This window comes from Balaenoptera ricei, chromosome 4, assembly GCF_028023285.1.
Source record: "Balaenoptera ricei isolate mBalRic1 chromosome 4, mBalRic1.hap2, whole genome shotgun sequence".
Lineage (NCBI taxonomy): Eukaryota > Metazoa > Chordata > Mammalia > Artiodactyla > Balaenopteridae > Balaenoptera > Balaenoptera ricei.
The window spans coordinates 159,715,400-159,738,201 of record NC_082642.1 but is presented as its reverse complement, the minus strand read 5'-3'; the positions used below and the strand labels follow the sequence as shown (position 1 = coordinate 159,738,201).

Genomic DNA, 22,802 nt, shown 5'->3' with positions numbered 1-22,802 from the left:
AACTTTACTAGTTTCCATTTCCCCACTTCTAGATCTTCGGCTATATTACTGCCATACCTCTTACTTCTATTTATAAACTCTATAAAACATTGTTAGTACTTTTACTTTAAACAGTAAATTATCTTTTAAAGGACTTTTTAAAATGAGAGGACAAAACTCTTTTACATTTTCCTGCATTTCTGCTACTCTTTATTCCTTCAGATCCAAATTCCTGTCTGGTGTCACTTTCCTTGTCCCCAGAGGACTTCCTCTATATTTTCTGGAGTTCAAGTCAGCTGGTGATAAATTATTTTCAGCTTTTAAATGTCTAAAAAAGTCTTTATTTGGCTTTCACTTTGGAAAGAGACTCTGTTAGCTACGGGATTGTAGGCTGAAGCTTTTTTTCTTTCTGTATCTTGAAGATGCCCTTCCATCCTCTTCTGAATTGCACCACTTCTGACAAGAAGTCCACTGTGACTTCATCTCTGTTTCCTCTGTACAGTGTAGGTTTTTGCCTCTGGCTTCTTTTAAGATCTTCTGCCTTTAAGATTTCCAGAAATTTGATTCTGATGTACATGGGTGTAGTTCTCTTCATGTTTCTTCTGCCTGGGATTTACTGATCTTCTTGAAAATCAGTTTTCATCAAATTTGCAAAATTTTAGCCATTATTTTTTTCAAATATTTTCCGTCACACACACCTCTTTTCCGGAATTCAATTTCATGTTTGTTATCCCTCTTTATACGGTTCCACTGATACTGCTGCTTTTTTTCCCTGTCCTTTTCCTGTGTTTCATTTTAGAAAGTTTCTAGTGATATGTCTTCAAGAATACTGAAGATAAATATTGGGTCTGAGTGTCTGACCCACTATGAACCCCACCCAGTGCATTTTCCTCTCTAGAAGATTTGGGTCTTTTTTATATCTTCTATTTTCTCCTCATTCTGTGCATATTTTCTCTGTGTCATTGGACACATAGGGCATATTTATAACAGACATTTTTAGCATCCTTCTATGCTAATTCTACCATCTGGATAGTTGTGGATCCACCTGGATCTGTTTCCAGTTGATTTTTCTTGACTTCTGGGTTATGTTTTCCCACCTGTTTGCATGACAAGTAATTTTTGCTTGGTTCCTGGACACTGTGAACATGGCGTGTCAGGGGGTGAGCTTGTCGTGGTCCCTCAAATATTGCCAGGCTTTGTTTGGGAGTATCATTAACTTTCTCAGAGTTGTTTGACCTTCTCAAGCTTTGTTTCTGTGGATCCTGAGCAGGCTTGCATCTGGGGGGGAGGCGATGGCCTCTGAGGTCCCTACCCGACACCCTCTGAGCTGTGAGGTCTTTCCGCCTGGCTGGTGAGAACACAACTTCATTCACAGCCCGTGTGAACTGAGGGAACAGTTCTATCTACTCCTTTCCAGGCTCCCCCGACCTTGGTGGCATCCCACACACGTGCGCAGATCACCACAGTCTAAGAACGAGTCGGGAGGTACCGTTCTCAGCTCTCTAGAGCTCCTGAGTCATGCAATCCTATCCCCTCCAGTATCCCCACAAATTCCAGCCTTCACAGAGTCCCTGAACGCCAGCCTCTGTCTCCACCTGCCCTCCCTGTGCTCAGCTGGCCGCTGCAGGTGATAAGCTGGGAGAGGGGTGCCCCACTCACACCCTCTCGTGGGGTCACCGTCCGGTTCTCCTGCTGTGCATGTTTGAAGTCGGTAGCCTCACACACTTTTGTTTGTTTTCCTTTGTTTAAGGTGGAATGTGTGGTCTGGTCCCTTTCATCCCATCACGGCTAGATGTGGATGTTGGGGTCTTGCATTTTCATTCCATTTCTCACTCATCCATAGTGGGCAGCGCTAGCGGACGTGACCACTGCACCTTAGCTGAGAAGTGCTGATCAGCATGTCAGAGGCAGAGGCTGCAGCTGCACAGAATGGAGATGCCTGCAACGTCTGGAGAGACGACCAGCGACTCTCCTGCACGCGGGTGGATGGAGGGGGGTCCGGGGGGGGCGACAGCACGAGGCAGGAGGGCGCAGCTCAGAACCAGCGGCAGGCGGCAGGGCCTTCCCCATTGTTGCCCCTTCCTGAGACGTTCCGTACGGCCTGGCACGCAGGCACCGACCGCTCAGCCTTGTCAGAACTCTTTCTACATTCCAGTACCAGCCCCTTGTCAGATGTGTGATTTGCAAATATTTTCTCCCATCCTGTGGGTTGTCTTTTCACTTTCTTGAAGCACAAAGGCTTTTAATTTTGTTCTCAGAAGCCAGAGAAAAAAGGCGGATTACCTGCAAAGGAGAGACAGCCTGACAATGATTTGTTCGCATATGAAGGATGTCAATGGCCAGCACAGGCTGTCATCAGTGTGATAAAAGGACCTGACTGGCAACCCAGAGTCTACAACCAGCAAATGCATCTCTGAAGGAGCAGGGAAAACTAAACAAAAGTGGGGAAGGCTTGCCACCAGCAGAATCTAACTAAAGGAATTTCTAATGCACGTACACTTCAAGCAGGAAGAAGTGATCTCAGACGGAAAGTCAAAGATGAGAAAAAAATAAAGAGCAAAGAAAGTGGCAGATATATCTACAAATCAAAAACAGAAGTAATACTAAGGATACAGCAACAAAGGTTTGTGAGGTTAAAAACATTAAATACACAATAACACATGAGTTGGAAGGGAAAGTTAGGGGTGATCTCAGTCCTTGGATCGCCCCTGAAAAGTAAAGTACTAGTTAATTTGACGTTCGATAAGTAAGAATGTTGTAATTTCTGGGAACACCATCAAAGGAACAGAAAGAGTCTATAACTTCCTAGTGGTAGTGGTCAAAAAAAAAAAAAAAAAAAGAAACAAAGAAAAAAGAAAGGATCAATCATCAATTCAAAAAAAAGCAAGAAAGGAGAAGGGAAGAAAAAAGAAACAGCACAGAAAAAACAGTCAGTAAAATATAAGATGGTAGATTTAAACTCAAATCTATCTGTAATTACATTTAAAGTAAACCAAATAAAGACTCCAGCTTAAAAAAATTTTAATTGTCAGAATTTTTTAAAGAGATGATCAAACTTCAGTTAAAAAAAACACTTTAATTATATGCTGTTTATGAGGTACATCTAAGACATAAAAATACAAAAGGGTTAAAAATAAAAGAATAGAAAGAGTCTACAAGACAAGTACTACCCAAAGGTTCAGCTACATGAATTTCAGACAAAGCAGACTTACAGGCAAAAAACACTAGAAGAGATGGACAGATACTTCATTCGTAAAGAAGATACCACAATTTTAAAACTGTGTCATTAATATAACACAGCCCCAAACATATAAAGCAAAAATTAATAGAAATGATGGACTTCCTTGGTGGTGCAGTGGTTAAGAATCCGCCTGCCAATGCAGGGGACACAGGTTTGATCCCTGGTCTGGGATTCCACATGCCGCGGAGCAACTAAGCCCGTGCGCCACCACTACTGAGCCTGCACTCTAGAGCCCGCGAGCCATGACTACTGAAGCCCGTGTGCCTGGAGCCCGTGCTCCGCAACAAAGAGAAGCCACTGCAGCGAGAAGCCCGCGCGCCGCAACAAAGACCCAACACAGCCGAAAATTAATTAATTAATTAATTTTTAAAAATTCAATTTATATATTGATAGAAATGCAAGAATTAATAGGCAAATACACAGTGATAACTAGAGAGTCTAACGAACCTCTCTCTGTATTTGATAAAATAGATAGATACAAGAAATCAACGAGGATACAAGAGTTGGTGAACATTTTCTGGAAAGGGCCAAATAGTAAATATTTTAGATTTTTTGGGCCAAACGGTCTCTATTGAAACTACTCAACCAAGTCACAGTGCAAAACAGCCATAGACAATACATAAACCAATGGGTGTGGATGTGATCTCATAAGAATTTATTTCTAGAAGCAAGTGGCGAGCCAGATTTGGCCCATGTGCTACAGTTTGCCGAGGCCTAACATAGACAGTTTAAACAGCATGATAACGAACCTACCAAAACTAATCTCACCAACCGCAGAATACAGTCTGTTCAAAGATGCACAGAGCATTTCCAAAATTTGACCATATGCTGGGCCATAAAACAAGTCTTGACAAATTTCAGAAGACAGGCATCAGTATCAGAGTATATTCTTAGACCAAAATGTACTGATGCAAAAAAAAAAAAAAAAAAAAAGGCAACAAAAAGATATTTGGAAAAATTCTCATATGCTTAGAAATTCAAAACAGTTATTGACAATCAAAAAACAAATCAATTAGATACTAGAAAATCTATTGAATGGAAGAGTAACAAAAATGTGTCATATCACGACTCATAGGCTGCAGCTAAAAGTTCTTAAAGGGATCAAAGGTTATACTTAAGTGTGTGGTAGAAAATTTCAGAAGGCTGAAAACAAATGACCTAAAACATAAGTTAGAAAAACAGAAAGTGAATCAAAAGGAAGGAAGGAAATAACTTAGAAAGCAGAAATTAATGAAATATAAAGCATACAGAAAACCACAAAGGTGGTTCTTTGAACGGATCAGTACAAGTGGCAGAGTTTTGGCAAGAGAATCAAGATAAAGAGAGAGATGGCATGGACGACGTCAGGAGCGAGGAGGAGGAGGTATAAGCAAACGCTGCGGAAATTTTTAAGAGGGAATTATGAGCAGCTTTGGAGCAATAAACTTGAAAACAGAGCTAACAGGACAAATTCCTAGGAAGAGCAATTGACCAAAAAGATACAGAAAACCCAAAGAACAGGCTAACTTTAAAAACCTGAAGCAGAAGTCACAAGCCGCCGCCAGGACCCTGGAAACCTAGGCCCTTGCCTGCGCCCCTCACCTGGGGACCACCACCCTCGCAGACGCCTGGCACCCCTGGGCCTGCCCGGCTGGAGCCTGGGCCCTCAGACCCAAAGGACAGCATGACAACGTCTCCCTCAAATCGCCTTGTGTAAGAAACCAGCCATCACGAGTGGAGAAGACGTTTAACTGAAAGTTGGTTACTCAGGAACCAAGTGTAAGCTTGGAGATCTAATCTCACCGCGGTGGAGACAGAGCAAGCTGTGCATGAACAGGGTGTCGGGACACCCGGGGCTCCCCCTCGGGCCCGAGCCCCACGCCACCTGCGGGGCCAGGGGACACTGTCCAGATCCCAGTCCCACTGCCACGCCCGCCCCCTGGCTGGAGCAAACCCCTGTTCTTCGGTAAGACGAGTGCTTCCATTCCAACAAGGTCTCTGGGGGTGAAGGTTATGCTTCTGAAGGAAACACAGAGCCTCACTGTTAGCTGATTATTAAGGGTAACGGGGGAGAAGCGAGGGCAGAGACAGAGAGCCAACATGTACAACGAGCCGCCGACGCCGACCCAGGCCAGGCCCGCGCTCCAGGTCAACCCTCAGCTGACCCAGAGCGCAGCCCCGGCCAGGCCCGCCCCGTCCAGCCCGCACGGCCCACGCAGGCCAGCGAGGGGCGGGACGGGCTGCCGGTCGTTCAGACGAGGAGACCATCGCGCTCCACTGAGAAGCCGCCGAACATACGGAAGCACGAGTAGGAGGTACACAAAGACGAGGTTCACGTTCCACATGTTTCCATCGATGAGTTGGTCATGAAAGCTTATATGCTGAGAAAGGTACTACCCCCATCGCCGGCTCACAATCAAATGTTTCATGACACAGACGGGAGAGGGGGGAGGGGAAGAGTGGAGTTGGAGAAGAGGGAAGGGGGAGGGGCCCCCAGCCCCCCCCCCAGTCCCCCCAGCCCAGGGACTCTTCTGGGCTGTCAGGGACAGGGTAGCACATGCCTGGTGACAGCGGCGCCCAGCTGGGTCAAGGGTGTCTCAGGAGACAGACACCACGCCCACGGCAGAGAGGAAGGGAAGGTCCTCAGGGCCCCGTGCCCCCCAGGGGCTGTGAGCAGGACCACGGCAGAGCCTCCAGGGCCGGCGGCTGAGCGGCAGGAGAAGCTGCCCCGGGGCTGATGGCCTTGGCCTTCCCAGCGGGGCTACAGGGGCCTCAGGAGCCCGGAGCCACGGCCACCGCGCTCTGGGCGCGTCCCTCCCGGAGACCCTGGGGGCCCTGCGCCCCAGCCCCGCCCAGAATCCCCGCCAGGAGCGGACGAGGAGGAGCCCCGCGCGCCCCGGCTTCTCCTCCGAGCGCCCCGCACAAACTCACGACAGAGGCGGGCGCTGCTCCTCCAGCTGTCCAGCCTCCGCGGGGCCCTCGCGGGCCGCGCAGCAAGGACAGAGCGAGGCCGGGCTCCAGCCCCAGGGCCCCGAGGACAGACAAGGGTGGGGCTGGGCCGCGCCGAGGGGCTCTCGGGCCGGCGGGGCCCCCGGACCTTCCCGCTCGCTGCGCAGGGATTGCATTACCGGGGTCGGTGCCTGTTGCTGGTTTTGGGGGGCGGGTCCCCCTGGACTCCTGCTCTCAGAGTTCACGGCCCGACCCCACTTGGAGCAAACACCACGACCGGGTTGTTGCACACGCTGACCAGTCCAGGAAAGCAGCCACCTCCCCGGGAGACACGCCCGGGGGCGTCCTCTGCCTGTCCCCCTACCACGCCACAGCCGCCAGGGCCGGGGTTCCGACCCGCCCAGGCATTTCCGGACTGGAACACCCATCCTTTTGAAATTCTGGGTGTGGGCGATCTATGAAATCCATTTCTATACAGTAAAGAAGATCTTACCAAAGAGTCTATTAATAATAATATGAGACACACCTGGTGGTTAGTATTTGCCAGACCCTGTTCTGAGCATTTCACGTGTATTAAGTGCATTTGGCCAGAGGCACAGGGTCCCGCAGGGTAGAGACTTACACACTAGAGAAACCTCCCGTGACTCCTGGGGCGCGGGGCCCAAAGATGAAGGACCCGCCCAGGTCATACAGCTCCACCCTCATGAGGCCACTCAGAACCACAACTAGCATGTCCAGGGGAAACACGACAGGGGCCAAAATGCAATTTTAAATCTCCTAGGGGCCGCATTAAAAAGTAAAAAGAAACAGGCAAACAAGACATGGAAAAACCCAAGTGTCCATCAACAGACGACTGGTTTAAGAATATATATATATTATTGATATATATATGTATATATTGAAATATACATGCATACACACACACACACACACACAATGGAATATTACTCAGCCATAAAAAAGAATGAAATAATGCCATTTGCAGCAACATGGATGGACCTAGAGATTATCATACTAAGTGAAGTAAGTCAGACAGAGAAAGGCAACTATCATATGATACCACTTATATGTGGACTCTAAAATGTGATACAAATGAACTCATATACAAAACAGAAATAGACCCACAGACATAGAAAACAAACTTACGGTTACCAAGGGGAAAGAGGGGGAGAGATAAATTAGGAGTTTGGGATTAACAGATACACACTACTATATATAAAATAGATAACCAACAAGGACCTACTGTATAGCACAGAGGACTATACTCAATATCTTGTAATTACCTATAATGGAAAAGAATCTGAGAAAAAGTATATGTGTGTGCGCGTGTGTATGTGTGTGTATACATATACATAAAAAACGGAATCACTTTGCTGTACACCTGAAACTAACACAATATTTGTAAATCAACTAGACTTCAATAAAAAAGAGAAATAGGCAAAAATAATTTAATAATACAGTTTATTTAACCCAGTATATCCAAAATATTATCATTTTGACGTCTATTCAATCTAAAAGAATCAGTGAGATATTCTACTTTTTTTTCATACTAAGTCTGTGAACCTAGTGTGCATTCCTCCCTAACAGCACATCTCAATCCAGACCAGCCACGTCTCAGGTGTGGCTCTGTGGCTCGTGGCCTCACAGGTTCAGACACAACACACTTGCTGTTATTTCCCTCTCGTTCCCTTTTCTGCTTACATGTTAAGAATTTTAGAAATTTTTAGTTCCACCAGCTCTTTGGCCTCCCATGTATCCACAATGATTAATTCCTCCACTGGACGGTAGGTATAGGGGCTTCAGTATTCTATGTGTTTCAGATACTAAAGCATTTCTTAATTTGAAAAAAAGAAGCTAACCCATTCTTGGAAGTACAATATAATCAACAAGTTACAAATAACAATTATGACAAAATTATTAAATATTTCCAATTTTCTTTTCCTTCTATAAAATTTGGAAGGAGAAGAAGAAACCGATCCCTCTCTGGAAATAAATACACTGTACCTGACAAAGCACGAACACCTAGCAATTCACTTCCTCTTCAATTCTCTTTTCTTCCTAAAAAAAGTCTTATTTACAAGAAGCCTCACTCTTATTCATGTTCTCTCTCCCTCTCCCCTTCCCTGTCTCTCTTTGTCTCTGTCCTGTCTCTGTGTCTCTCTCCCCGTCCCCCCATCACCCAGTTTGGAAGGGTCAACCCTGTAATCACAGCCCGAGCCTGGAACAAATCTCTCTCGTTGAGCACGGCTAACATACTGCTACTTGTCACACGTGTCAAGTTAGACACGATGCCCGATAAAGCTCACCTGAAACGTCCAGGCCACCACCGCCTGCTCCCTGCACGTCAGCGCACTGGGGTCGGGTTCCTCCCTCTACCTATGTGCTTATTTCGGGTTTTGGTGGATGTATGTGGGTGTGAATAAGAAGAGTAGCTGGCAAAAGTCATTGCTTTAAATACAGCTGTGCTACCATCCATGTGATTGCACATTTTGACATTTATTTTCAAAGGGCCACAGGTGTGTATGTGACACACACACACACATACACACACACACACAAATGGCAAGAAAACTGCTGAGAAAGGGAGCTTATCCACTCTGAGCCCATCAGAGTCCCTGAGGACAAAGCGGGACAGGCTCCTTTAGGCCCACTCCACCAAAAGTCTGAAACTGAACTCGCAGCATTAAACAATCAGGACTCCATGCCAAGTCCCGGCTTGATTTTCTCCCAGTGATTCACAAACACAGCCTCGCACCCCCGAGGAGCAACCTCAGAGCCACACAGGGACAGACGGACGAGGTGCCCTGCCCGCTCCCGCCACACAGAGGGCAGGTGGCCCCTGAGGCCCGGCGGCCAGCATCCCTGCTGCCCTCAGGATGCTTTAGAGGGAAGAGAAGCTCCTCTCGGGTGTGCTGAGCCATGAAGTGATTCAGCACCGAGGGACACGTCAAGCTGGCACAGAAAGCCAGCACTTCTGCGACGTCAGACAAGCGCTCGGTCTGGGCGCGGGCTGGAGGACAGCGGCCTCTCCCGTGTTCCAGAAACGCGCCGGACACAGCAGGACGCAGCCTAAGGCCTCCGCCACAGGCTTCTGCAAAAACGGAGAGCAACGCGGACGGACAAAACCCACCATTCTCTTGCTCTGCACCTGAGGGGCACCAGACGAGAGGCAGCCGGGACCCTTGTCAGCTGCCTAAGGACACGGTGGCCGTTTTGGGAACGAGCCTGTGCAGAGCCCAGCCATGTCCATCTCTGCCCTCCCTGCGGCGCTCACGGCCTCGGGTCGCTTGTCCACGTGCTGTTGTCCCCGGGCAGCCCTGCCGGGACGCGCCACTCACCGCCACGCGCGGCATCGCTGCTCCGACACGCGTGCGGCGCCTCGTGTGTGACACCGCTCTGCACAGTACCTTCACCTGCAAAGTACCTGCTTTCTAACCCTCACCAGCCCCCGGGGGAGCGATGAGCAGAGGGCCACCACCGAGAGGCATGAAGTCACCTCCCGGGAGCCACTCGAGCCCGCGGCGCATCCCGCAGCTCCCACGGGGAAAGGCCAGCCACCTGCCACGTATCTGCACTGCGGGCCTTAACACACAGGGGACAGCGTCGGTTATGCTACTGCCTACTGCCGCAGTGCACGGTGAAACGCAGGGACAAAGCCCTAGCAGGCTGGATTTCAAAACTGCAAAACAAAGTGGAAATGAGAAAACTATTAGGCACCTAGAATGGTGTTATTCTTTTCCAGTATTACTGGTGTGAGTGGAAACAGGCGTGGTCTCTTTGGGGGTAAGTCGGCCACAGGGCTCGGAAGTTTCTGGCCGTGAGGACCCTGGCTCAGCGATCGCCGGGAGGACTTGCCCTCAGGAAGCCGACCAGGGAAGAGCCGTGCAGGGTGCCCGCCGGACTCCCGACAGGGAGACAGAAACAGCAAGCGGTGCCGCCAGCACGGCTGGCTGCAGGCGTCGCTGTCCACACAACGGAGTCAAGCACGGCCCTCGCGGTCTTTACCCAGGGACAGGGGCAGATGGCAAAGGTCAGCAGTGTGACGTGAACCAAGGAAAGTGGGCCGCAAAGACAGCCTGTACGACGTGGTCCACGTGTGGGTGTATGTGAGCATACGTGTGTGCACGTGTGTGCGTGCGTGTGCATTCCGACTCACACTCGGGATGGGGAAGGCCTCCTGGGGAAGTGAGAGGCCCAAGGTGCAGCGCGCCTCGGGGGAGAAGCCGGGACCAGGCTGGGGGACGTCGAGGACCAGGAAGGGGAGGAGGCATCGGTGGGGCGTCACCACGGGGGCTGGAGCCAGGGAGTGACAGGGACAGTACTGGGGCTACTGAAACAGAACCTCGATGCGCCCTAGGGAAGGAATCTGGCGGGAGCAGAACTGGAGGCTGGGGGCCTTTGGGGGCACCGGAGAAGCCCATGTGTGGCCTGTCTCGGGGGGAATCAGTGAGGTTCCACGAGGGATAGTGGGGGTTTGGGGGAGAGACACGGAGGAAGGGGTCCCGGCGGGGCAGGGGCCTGGCTTGGACACCAGCGCGGTGACCTCACCGCAGGAGACGGGGAGAGGGTAGGGGTGGTTCACAGCCGCGGGTGGACAGGGGAGGCCTGCTGAGATCGGGCGCCTGGGCTGAGGACACACAGCCTGCGGGGGAACCCGTGGGCCTGGGGTTTAGGGCTCGGAGCTGAGAGGACAGCGAGCTGGGGTCACGGCCTCACAGGCAATTAAAACAACAAGGAGGGACGGGAGGCCCCTGGCAGACACGACCTCAGGCAGAGCCCCCCAAATAACACCATTCCATTTGCTTAATGCTCTTTCCCTTCACGTTTAGTTTCCTTTTTTAAAATATTTATTTATTTTATTTATTTTGGCTGCACCGGGTCTTAGTTGTGGCACACGGGATCTTCATTGCGGCACGCGGGATCTTTAGTTGCTGCGTGCAGACTCCTTGGTTGCGGCCTCTATGCGGGGATCAGTTCCCCAACCAGGGATCGAACCCCGGCCCCCTGCACTGGGAGCGCAGAGTTTTACCCACTGGACCACCAGGGAAGTCCTGACATTTATTTTCCAGTTTTGAAATCGGACATGCTAAAATGTATTAACCATCTTAAAAAATCATGCCCTTTCACTTTTACTGGCATATACTGCACACTGCACACGTATGGTAGTTTTCCAGCTACCAAAAACGTCATTTGAAGAAAACTGTTTGGATGGTGGCTTAGTCTCCAGTTCTAAAAAAGCAGACACCACCTCAGTTGTATGGATGACAGAGAAGTTAAGTTCATTGAAGACAAAATCTGAGACAGGTTTTGCAGTTGTGTCCCAAACTGGTTAAAGCGCTTGATAAAGATGTGCACTGAGAGGGAGGGGCCCCCGGCTTTAAGCTCCCTGGACACCACAATTGTCTTCCACCAGGCAGTTGTACGCCAGGATAAAATTTACCCCAAGTTAGCTTAGTCACTTAGGTATACTCGAACCTACGGCATTCCTTAACTTTCATTATTGTTTATTCATCAGGATTTGTATCGATTCACCTTAGCAATCTCTTCAAGCTCAGAGTTTTGTTTTGGGATCATTTTCCTTCTTTGTCAATGATGTCTTCAGAAGTTCCCTTTTATGAGTCCAGAAAATTAACCTATAATGGTTCCAGATCAGTCCCACTCCTGGGCTCCTGGCAGAAGCAGGCAGCACTCCTGAAGGCAGAACCTGTCCAGGGAGATGTGCTCCAGGGAATCTGCAGACAAAGTCCTCCTGGATACAAGATCACAGTCCAAGTGACAAGGCACACAAGAAACTAGCTTCAGGGAGTGAGAGGCAGCATGACAAACGGTGGAATTCAACCCCCAAGACGTTTAGACTTTGGTATTACTTGGGGTGCTATTATTACTTTGGCATTATTCTTTGCAGCATATAGAATAATATGCTTAGAGATAAAAAAGGAAATTGAAATATGTGCAAAGAAAATAACACCAAGCAAGAGAAGAGGCGGGTTTGGAAAGAATCACAGAGAACGTTTGAGAATGAAAACTATAATCACCGAAATGAACAGTTTAATGAGCAGGTTAAGCAGCAGATTAGACAGAGATGAAGATGGAGCTGGAAAACTGGAAAGGAAAGCTGAGGAAATCACCCAGAATGTGGCAAAAAAAAAATAAAAAGACTAAAAGACAGACATGAACAAGAGTTGAAGAGGCCTGGAAGATGGTGTGAGAAAGGCAAGCATAAGGTAGAAGCAAAATTCAACAAAAGAATGGCTGAAATTTTTCCAGAATTACTGAGAGACACAAAACTTTATCCTCAGGAAGCACACTGACTCCAAAGCAGGAAAATAAGAAGAAATCCACTCCAGAGATGCCACCATGAAATTGAAGAATACTGGATGTAAAAGGGACCACAAACACAGCAGAGAGGAAACATTACTGATGTAGGAAGGACAGCGGAACTGACAGCGGGTCCCTGAGCCAGGAGGAGGTGACAGGGTGTAATCCACGTCTCAGAGAATGCCAGTCAGTGCCACACAGACCATGTCCTCTGCCCACAAGGCTTCTGAGGTGAAGTCAATAGTAAATATATAACCTAAAATCCCAGTGCATTTAGAAAATAAAAGTACCTCTGTATCACTCATGGGTCACAGAAGAATAATAAAGGATTTTTAAATGCTCAAAAACTCAAATACTGAGCAACGACAGTACTGCACGCCAAAATATACAGGACATAGGACAGCAGAACCAGGAAGGAAGGTTATAGCCTTAAATGCTTACGATAGAAATAAAGTCTGAAAATTAAGAAACTATGCTTAGAAAAAATAAAAAAGAAGTTAAGCTTTCAACTCAATAATCTGTAAAGGGAACACCAGGAAAGAAAAAAAAAGCAAAACCCAGGGAGTGTAGAAAGATACGATTACAACGAAAGGATAAATTAATGACATGGGAACCAAAGATGTGTTGGACAAGATCTATAAAACTGAAAGTCGGCTCTTTGCGAATGGCAATGAAACAGAGAAGCCTCTGCTAAGATGAATCAAGAAAAAAGAAAAGCAAAAACATTTTAGGAATGAAAGGGGGAGCTTAATGTCAGATACAGTAGAGATTTAAAAATTAAGAAAATATTATGACTTTTGTACCAAGAAACTGACAACATAACTGACATGGATACTGGGGTACACAGGTCTAAGATGACCCCCATGGTTCACACCCTTGTGTAACCCACACCCTTGAGGGTGGGCTGGACCTAGTGACTGGCTTCCAACAAAAAGTGGACAAGAAAAGTAGTGGAAGGTGGCGTCCGAGATGTGGTTTACAACACTGAGACTGCGTCTAGCTGGTGCCCTCTCTCCCTCCCTCTCCCCCTCTCACTCTCACTCTGACGGACAAGTTGCCAGGTTGGGGAGCCCTCAGAACAACTGGCAAGGACCTGAATCCTGACAGAAACATGAATGAACTTGAAGAGGGATCCTTACCCCGCGGCGCCTTCAGATAAGACTGCAGCCCCAGGCGACACCTTGCTCACCGCCTGTGAGGGACCCCGGGCCTGAGGACCCATCTAAGCTGAGCCTGGATTCCTGGACCACAGAAACGGTGAGATGGTAAGTGCTGTTGACAGCCAGTAAGTGTTGGGGTCATTTGTTATATAGCAACAGATAACTAATGCAGATCACTCCCTAGAAAATAATACCAAATCTTATTTTTAAAAGGCTGGAAAAGCTGAACAGATCTGTACTATTAAAGTAATCGACCAGGATGTAAAAATCTGTCTGCACGAAAGCCAGGCCCAGACCAAGAAATTATGTAAGAAACGCATAACCTCAGTCTCACATGAGCTCTTTTATGCCACAGAAAAGGAGGCAATCCTGGCTGCTCATATGATGAGACCAGTATCAGCACCAAACCCAGACCAGACGGGGACAGTATAATAAAGGACAATTACAAGCCATGCGCACTTCTAAACAAAGGTGCAACAAATCCTAAATAAAACATTAACAAACCAAACGTGGTAATGCAATACAAAATAATATATCATGGCCGAGATGGGACATTTCCAGAAAAGCAAGAAAATCTACTCATGTACTTCACCAAATCAACCTATCAAAGGAGGAAATCTTATACAATCAGCTTAATACATGCAGAAAAAGTCTTTGATAAAACATTTTCAATCAAATATTTGTATAAACAAGACAACTTTCTTAACAGAAAGGGGGCATCTAAAGAAAAATAAGCATTCTCTCTCTCTCTCTTTTTTTTTTTTTATAATTTCATTATTGTAAACAGGTAACATAGTCCAAGGAGATACGTAACACACTGTGGCCCCTCCCCGCTGCACCCTCCCACCCCTTATGTGAATGAAGCCTTGAGTCTCCTCCCAGTACATCGTCACTTCAATACAAGAAATTTGAAGAGGCGTTCTTACCGGCCCCCATGCCGTATGCTTAGCCCTAACCCCGGCCTCTCCCCCAGCGGTGTCCCCGGGGCCGTTAGTAAGCAGTGCTGCTGGGGACACCTTGTCCATACTGGGGGCGCCCAGACGTCCCGGGGACCACGTGCCAGGTGCGCCAAGAGGTGAAAGGCCCCTGTGCAGACACGGCCCACCAGTCTACACCCACACCTGCGCTCCGTTGACTCACGTCTGTGCCCACACCTGGCCCAGGCACTCTCCCTACGTTCTGACTCCCCCGGTGCGGTAGGCCGGCATCTCACTGTGCTTTTATTTTTGCGTCTCCCTGATGACCCATGAAGGTAAGTCTTGAATCTCTTCTCCTCTTATTTCCTTCCATCTGTTTGCTCCTTTGTTCCCAGGAGGAGCCATAGGGAGACTCCGAACTAAGCGGCCTCCGTGTTTGTACCAACACCAAACGGGAAAACTGAGCAGCATTTCCTGAAAATCAGGAATAGGACAAAAACGCCCCATCACACTTCCATTCAATACGGTCCTGACGGCCCTGGCCCAGGCAGTAAAACAGGATGGAAAAATATTAAAGGGATAAGGAAGAAACGAAGCCATCACCATTCCCTGTCTATGCAGAAAATCCCTGAAATGTACAGGTAAATTATAAGAAATAGAGATTGGCAAGGTGACTGGATATAAAATCGATATCCAAAATCAACTGCATTTCTGTTCAACACCAACAAGAGTTAGAAATTTTTTTAAATAAAAAAATAAAATTTAAAAATACCACTTATGAAAGTAACAAAAATAATAAGGACACCTGGAAATAAATTTAACCACAGAGTCTAAGAGCGTATACTTATAGTATATACAGGGCCTTATTAAAAGCCATTTGAGAAGATCTACATCAGTTGAGACACACCACGTTTACAGCAGGAAGTCTTAATACCATAAAATAGAAATTCCCCTCAACTGATCTATGGAATTGGTGCAATTTCTATCTAAATCCTGACAAAGTTTTTCATGAAACCTGACAAGCTGATTTTAACACAGATAAACACAGAGCAAGAATAGCCAGGCGCTCTAGAGAACCCAGGGGGCAGCGGGGCGGTAGCGGGGAGAATGTCCAGACAGCAACGCGGGCAGGCGCCACTCACGCAGACACACGGACCGGCGGGACAGACAAGCCAACCGAGGGGACTGGACACACGGCCGCAGTGGCACAACAGGTCAGCAGGGAAAGAGGACCGAGCGGCTGAGGCTGGTGTCAGGACAACTGTTCTCCACATGGGGACAGAGCTCCCTACTCGTCACCACAGAGTCCACTCCCGAGGGACTAAGGGCTTCAGCGTGGAAAGCAAACGTTACAACTTCCACGAGAAAACACAGGAGAACACACGAGTGACCCCAGGGCTGGGAAGGACTTCTCAGCAACACTCGAAAGGCCACAAAAGAAAAGATGGATAAACTCTACATTAAATTAAGAATTTCTATTCATCAAAGTAAAGTAAAAAGACAAGACACGGCTAGGAAAGGTACCTGATGAACACATTACAACAAAGGATCACTATCCTGAATACATAAGGAAACATACCATATAGAATTATATGTAAGGAATACATAAGAAAAAGTTATCACCTAACAGGAAAATGGGTGAAGGAATTCACAAGGGAGGAAACACGTCTACCAGTAAATATAGGGAGAGTATCAACTCCATCTACCAGGAAACACAAATCAAGGCCACAATCAGACAGTAACATTTTGCATCCAATCTATTTGCAAAAATTAATGACAATACCACGTGCTATGGAGTATGTGGGTCCACTTACACCCTTAGTCTGAGTCTTTCCCATCACTCTGGGAAACAGCCCAGTGTAAATATCACTGTGTAAATTTTAACCTGCCTGGACTTCCCCGCCCAGTGGTCCCATTCTACACGTGTAACGAGAGGCGTGGACACAGAACATGCCATCAAAACAGAGCAAGATGAGGAGTGCCTTCTGGTAAAAGTCCCGATGCATTTTGTAAACATTACTTCATCTTTACATGGACCTCAGGAGGGCCTCCTGCACGCACTTGGAGACATATGGAGTTCCTCTGTTCCCAGACTGACACCCCTCTGGGTACCATCTTTTCTCTTTTCCTCTATCCAGTATCACGTAACCCCATCCTGTTTCCAGCAGCCATGGCTGAGATAAGAAAGACAATTCTTTTGGTTTTCATCCGTACATAAAGTCTTGGGTTTCTGTTATTCTTGTTTTGCTTCTCTTGCATGCATTTTGAAAGTGCCCGTTTAGTCCTCATTTAATTGGCTCACTTACTTTATTTTGAAAATTAAACAAATATTGTAGACCAGAGGTTGTAAAACTAGTGGCCCAGAGGCTAAATTCAGGCAGGAACATTTTTTCGTTTGCCTGTAGCTTGTTAAAAATAAATAATTGCATAGAAAGATCTAGATTTTTGTCTTGTCTCAGCAGACCAAAGAGCTAGTGACTTTGGTCCCGTACCTGCCTGGCATGTCTGCTAGGGGTCCGTGGCTGGGGTTCAGAGGGGTCAGAGGCTGCGGGTCAGGCAAGGCACATCTGAGAGAACAGACGTACAGTCATCACTCATCGGCATGGCCACCCCCGCCTGGCACTTGTTAGATGTGTGTCTACAGCTTTCACATATAGCTTTGTTTACCAAAGTAGAAACATTTATACCCAATAACTCATTAAAATTTAAAGAAGTGCCAGGTACAAAGCAGCTGGGACCCCAGGAAAACACCCTGTTGGCTTGGAGCTAGAACTGGACCGCAGGCCACCAAAGCATTTTCTAACAAACGTTCTAGAACTGAAGTTACAGTAGGTAGTGCCTCGATTTAGGAAGCTGAAAATAGCTGCCGTGCGCTAACACGCGTGTGCTCTGACCTCTGCCCCCCGTCTAGAAGCACTCTGCTTCCTTTCATCGCTGGACACTCACTTTTGTGTACCAGCTCACCACTAGTTATAGCAAAGGAGCCCAAATAACAGCTCAAGGGGACCTGCCAGACTGCAGGGCTTTTCCTAAAACTAAACCAAAACGCTGCCGGGGGCCAAGGGACTATTCACTGTTTGGGCTTATTTTTACTGTTGCGCTTATTTATTTCTACTTTTGTGGATTCCAAGTCACTAAACTTTGTCTCTGAGGCTGTCAGAGTGCTTTGACACTCAGACTCCCCTCAGGAGAGAAGCTGCCGCCGGGGGTTGGGGGGTGCCTGCGTCATCCTCACGCGGAACCCAAACAGGTGACGGCTTCATCTAACAATCTGACTTGTCTTATTTTGGCAAAAATCACTCCTAGCAAGCTATATTTTGGAAGGTATACCAATTGATTAATTTCTCTCTGAACATAAGGATGATGTGTATCTTCATTCATTCATTCAATCAATCACTCCAATTAGCCTGGGACGATGGTCTAATTAGAAATCAATGTATGAAAAGCATAACCCAATCATCAGCACATTCTTTATGTTAAGAGTCAATAGGCAGCTCTTCACTTTACTGCTACAGAGCGGAAAATGAAAAGCTGAGCACAGATGAATCTGCATAAATGGAATTTCTTTCTTCCCCAGGCAACATCATTTCTAGTGTGTACCTGTTTCTATCGTCTTCAGTGGGGGTTTCTGGGCCCCAGTCCACCAAGTCTCGCCTGCCTCCTACAAGCGAAAAGGTTTTTTTAAATGAATACTTCTGTGAAGCCAGTCACTGAGTTTCTGCTTCAAAAATGCAGATTTTCATAGATTGAGTTTTCTGAGCACCGCGTTGGTTTGGATTCAATGAGACCTTGTTGGAAATCTAGAGGCATCACTTGCCAGCCGAGGGACTGCGGCCAAGCTCTCCCACCCAGTTCCTCCAACTGTGTAATGGGGCAATACCCTGTCCTCACAGAAACAACATAATGAGCCCATAAGACGCCTCATGGAGATGCAATAATTGGAGCTGTTGTCATCAGACTAGACGCAAAGCAGGGACACACTGAACGTCAGCATACACTTATAAAGTTTTCAGGTCAGCAAACCGAGTGATGAAGAGAAAAAGAGCCCCCGCTGCTGGAGCTCTAGAATTCAGTCCCCCACCCCACGCCCGCCCCCAGGGATGCAGCCAGCGGGGCTCACAGGCCCCGTGAGAGCAGATCGGGTAAAGGTGTTCCTCGCTGCAGCTTCTCACTGCTGCACACGGTAGAACTCACTGCCATCCTTCTTATCGCTGCCTTCATTCCCCACCCACTTTCAGAGGGAACTGAGAAGAGCCACATCAATGATGCATGGCCTCCTGGGGCCACCTGAGGACAGGCCTCTCGGCTGCTGGCAGGCAGCCGCCACCAGGAGCGCCCAGCTTCAGCTTCGGTTTGTCGTCCTGCACGATGCAAAGCATTCCTGTCTGGAAGATGACTTCTGCCTGTCACATACTGAAGGATACAGTTTCTTTCAACACTAGTATTTAAAGTGTATCCTATCTGTGACCTTCTGGCTGCACTTGCGGAAAGACATAGCGAATTAAAGCACAGCGTCCAGGGCCAAAGGCTGCAGCCCTGCAGCGGGAACTTGGGCCAACTTTCCCCGGGCATCTGCTCCTCCACCTCCAAAGAGAAACACAGATGCCGCCCCTGGATGACCCGTGTTTCGGTTTCTAGCACTTTGCTCCACGAAGAGAATCAGGACATGGTGAATTCTTCTAAATAACTAAATGAGAGACTGTCCCAGGCTGAACCACTCATGTGTTTGCCTAAAATCCAGCATTTTGAAATTAGTAATTTAGGATTAGTTTAAGATTATTACGAAGTGGTTTTAGAAACAACAGATTAAGTCAGAGTCATTTCGCTTTACAATGTGAAACAACTCATTTAAAACCTCAAGCATTCCTTGGTCAACCAAAAGTAAAATCCATGAAATTTCCAAGCAATTGTCTTACAAAATTCAGTCCAATCTGACTGTAACACACATTTCTCAATGAGAAGACTGAGTAACTAAAGATCTTATGTCATATAGTCAAATCATTAAGAAAGGAACAGACAGACAAATGTAGCCAATTGCATCCAATGCTTTGCTCTATAAATATCAATCCGCCACAACTTGTAACAGTAAAATATTAGAGTTTCTGATGAGGCCCAAGAGAAGGAAGAAAAAGATGGAAGCAGAAGCCACTGCTTTTGCCCCAGGTGGACTTTGATGGGGTCAGGGGCTAACTGCTAACAGCGAGGGGCCGCCACTGATCTCCACTGAAGCCCCCTCTCCTGTCTCCCACGCTAGGTCAGGCTGAAAGCCAGGGGAAGATGTGTGTTTTGGGGGTCCATTGCGATTGGACACGTTGACCACACCCTCCCCTCCACCCCGCCCCGGAAAACCCAGTAAATTGGCTCTTCTCAAACACAATTTCTGTTTCTCATTTTCCTTGTTTCTATTGATTTCAACATTTCCCTCCTACCTCTGATTTGACCAGAGATAAAAGTGTTTCCAGACTTTTAGCAGACAGATGGGGCTGAGCAGGTGGGAGTCCATGGAACTTAGTTAAAATTCTGGCCACGCCAATTTGCGACCCAACCTTCAGGGGGTAACCAAACCTCTGGGTTTTCTCAGACCACTCTTTTCCAAGGTGGAAGTGCCATCAGAGGTGTCACATGTAAATAAAGGGCTAACCCTGTGTATCAGGACCCACGCTAGTTAACGTGGGACGCTGGAGTAAAAATGGACAGACCAGATCACTTCGGTGGGTGCACTTTTTCTGACTTCCAAAATAAACAACTGCTTTCAGTTTGCTTCCCTGGCCCTGGCACCTAGACGTGAGACAGGCACACAGAACATCAGCCTGCCGGCCAGGGCGTAGCACCATCCTCCCGGGAGGCGGCTTCTAGAGTCCACACCCTGGCAATGCAAGGGTCCCTCCCGCACCTCCCTTCACCTCCTGCGACAGGGACTTTCACCCTGCCCCGCACGTTCCCCAGGCTACTGCTCAGCCTCAGCCCTCTTGGCAGACGTGCCCCCGCAGGCCCCACGCACGTGGGGTGAGCAGCATGCCCCGGCCAACACGGCCGGTCTGCGTGCCCGTGAAGTGTGGTTCAGGACATCAAGGCCTGCCCCTTCCGAGGCCAAGAAGAGGGCCTGTGCGTGCTGAACCTTAGCCACATGTGTGGGCATTCTGAATGTCAATCACGTGTGTGTGTGAATGTCAATCACATGTAGCACCTTTTTTTAAACAATGTAATCAGGAAGATTCCCTTAGGGTGGCTGAGAAAGGGGTACGGAAGTGAGTTGTAACAGGCCAACTCTGCAACTTTGAGGGAAAGGAGGGTGGAGCCAGGATGACCCAGAAAAGGGGGAGGGAAAGCAGTAAGGACATGGTCAAATTAGAGAATGTTCAGAATCTCACTGAGATCCCTTATGAAGCTTTTAAACGGAGAAAACGTTGATTAGCAGTCCCTAAATGAGTACAGTCAGCCTGCAGAGCTGTAATTCAGAACACGTAGGGGATCCACCCCAGCTTAGTCCAACATCACTGGGCCCTTCAGCACACAGCCATCGCCAGGCCACCACACACCACTAGGGGTTTGGGATCTCTGGGTGGTTTCCACCCTTAATATGGGTGGCAATTCTCATTCCAGTCTATCTCAAGGCCAACGGCCCACCTCATTTTTCCTTCTCATAAGATCATATTTCCTATGAAAAGGAACCTAACTGCTCTAGTATTCTCTTAGAGGAGACTGTATATAGTGTGCTTTAAAAAAAAGTCGGGGGGGGGGGGGGTTCCCTGGTGGCACAGTGGTTAAGAATCCGCCTGCCAATGCAGGGGACATGGGTTCGAGCCCTGGTCCGGGAAGATCCCACATGCCACGGAGCAACTAAGCCTGCGCGCCACAACTACTGAGCCTGCACTCTAGAGCCCGTGAGCCACAACTACTGAGCCCGCATGCCACAACTACTGAAGCCCGCACCTACAGCCAGTGCTCTGCAACAAGAGAAGCCACCACAGTGAGAAGGCCGTGCACCGCAACGAAGACCCAACACAGCCAAAAAAAAAAAAAAAAAGTTGGAAGAAAGAAAGAGAGAACCTGCACAATATTTTCAAGGTAGCTTCAACTGCTAGATCATCCTCCCTTCCTGAGACCCTCGGGCAGGATCAACCGACCTGGGTGCTCTGGGCGGCCCTGGGGGTGGCGGTGGTTTTCCTCTCAAATGCCTCTTGGGTTACTGACCGACCCCATCACCTGACTGGAACCGTGGAAATTCACAGTCGGCCTTTGGTCCAAGCGCCAAAGTCAAATCTGAACACTCAGCACCCACCACTGCTGCGCATTCCCACCTGCAGCCCTCCCTCGTGGCCGAGCAAAAAGTGAAACTAACCCCTGGCCGCAGAGCGCAGGGTCGGGGGAGCGCTCGGGGCCCAGGTCCCCAGCGCCCAGAAACCGGGGGGGGGGGGGGGGCACGTCGCATCCGCGGGGAGCAGAGGGGCCCGAGAAACCCCGCGGGGAGAGGGGTGGGGGTGTCGTGCCCTCGCCCAGCCGGGTCGCCCGCCCCTCCTGGGGTGCCCCGGCCCTGGCCGCGCGCCAGCCCGGACCGGCGCGCCCGGCTGCAGCGCCCCAGGCGGGCCTGCGGGGACGGGGAGGGGAACGGGGCCTGGGCCCGGCCGGACGAGGCCCCGGGGAGGCCGGGAGGGGACCCGGGGCCCGGGGGCCCCAGTCCCGGTCCTCCCGCAGGCCCCGCGCCGGGGGGAGCGCAGCCGGCCCACTGCGGCGCGGGGCCCGGGTCGGGGGCGACCTGGGGCGGCGGTGGAGGGAGCCCCGACCTCGGGCGGCGGGCCGGGCGGGGGGCCGACCTCGGGGGCCGCGCCGCTCACCTGCAGCCGCCGCCACCTGCTCGTCGCGCGCTCGGCCCCGGCGTCGCCTCCGGGCCGCTCCGGCCGCTGCGCTCCGGCCCTGGGCGCGCCCGGCCCTGCGTCGGGCCTCAGCGAGTGCGGCGCCCGCCGCCCCCGGCCCCCATCCCGCCCCGCCCGGCCCGCCGCCCTCCGCCCTCGGCCGCGCCGCCCCGCCACTTCCTGTGCGCGGCGATCCCACAGTTCCGCCGGCGCGCGGGGCGGCGGGGACACGCGGGGAGGGGACACGGGACGTGCGGGGGGGACACAGCGGGGAGACATGCCGGGGACGCGGGAGTACAGGGGAACAGTGGGGAGGGAATACGGGTGGGGGAGGACACAAGGGGGGATAAGCCAAGGGGACAGGGAGGTACAGGGGGAGAGCGGGGGGAACACGGGACACGGGGAG

General features: G+C 49.4%; 1 protein-coding gene across 3 annotated transcripts in view; it reads right to left on the bottom strand.

The window, feature by feature from the left end:
* The window catches only part of AGPAT3 (1-acylglycerol-3-phosphate O-acyltransferase 3), a 93,249-nt gene extending 70,763 nt beyond the window's left edge, over nucleotides 1–22,486 (bottom strand). Inside the window, exons 1-2 of one of the 3 annotated variants that reach the window (XM_059921683.1) lie at nucleotides 22,379–22,480; nucleotides 21,594–21,753 (exon numbers count right to left, since the gene is read on the bottom strand). The gene's annotated coding sequence lies outside the window, so the exon portion shown is untranslated. Of the gene's footprint in view, nucleotides 1–21,593; nucleotides 21,754–22,378 lie in introns of all 3 variants that reach the window. The other 2 variants (XM_059921682.1, XM_059921684.1) reach the window with 2 other exon arrangements.
* Between the last annotated feature and the right edge of the window lie 316 nt (nucleotides 22,487–22,802).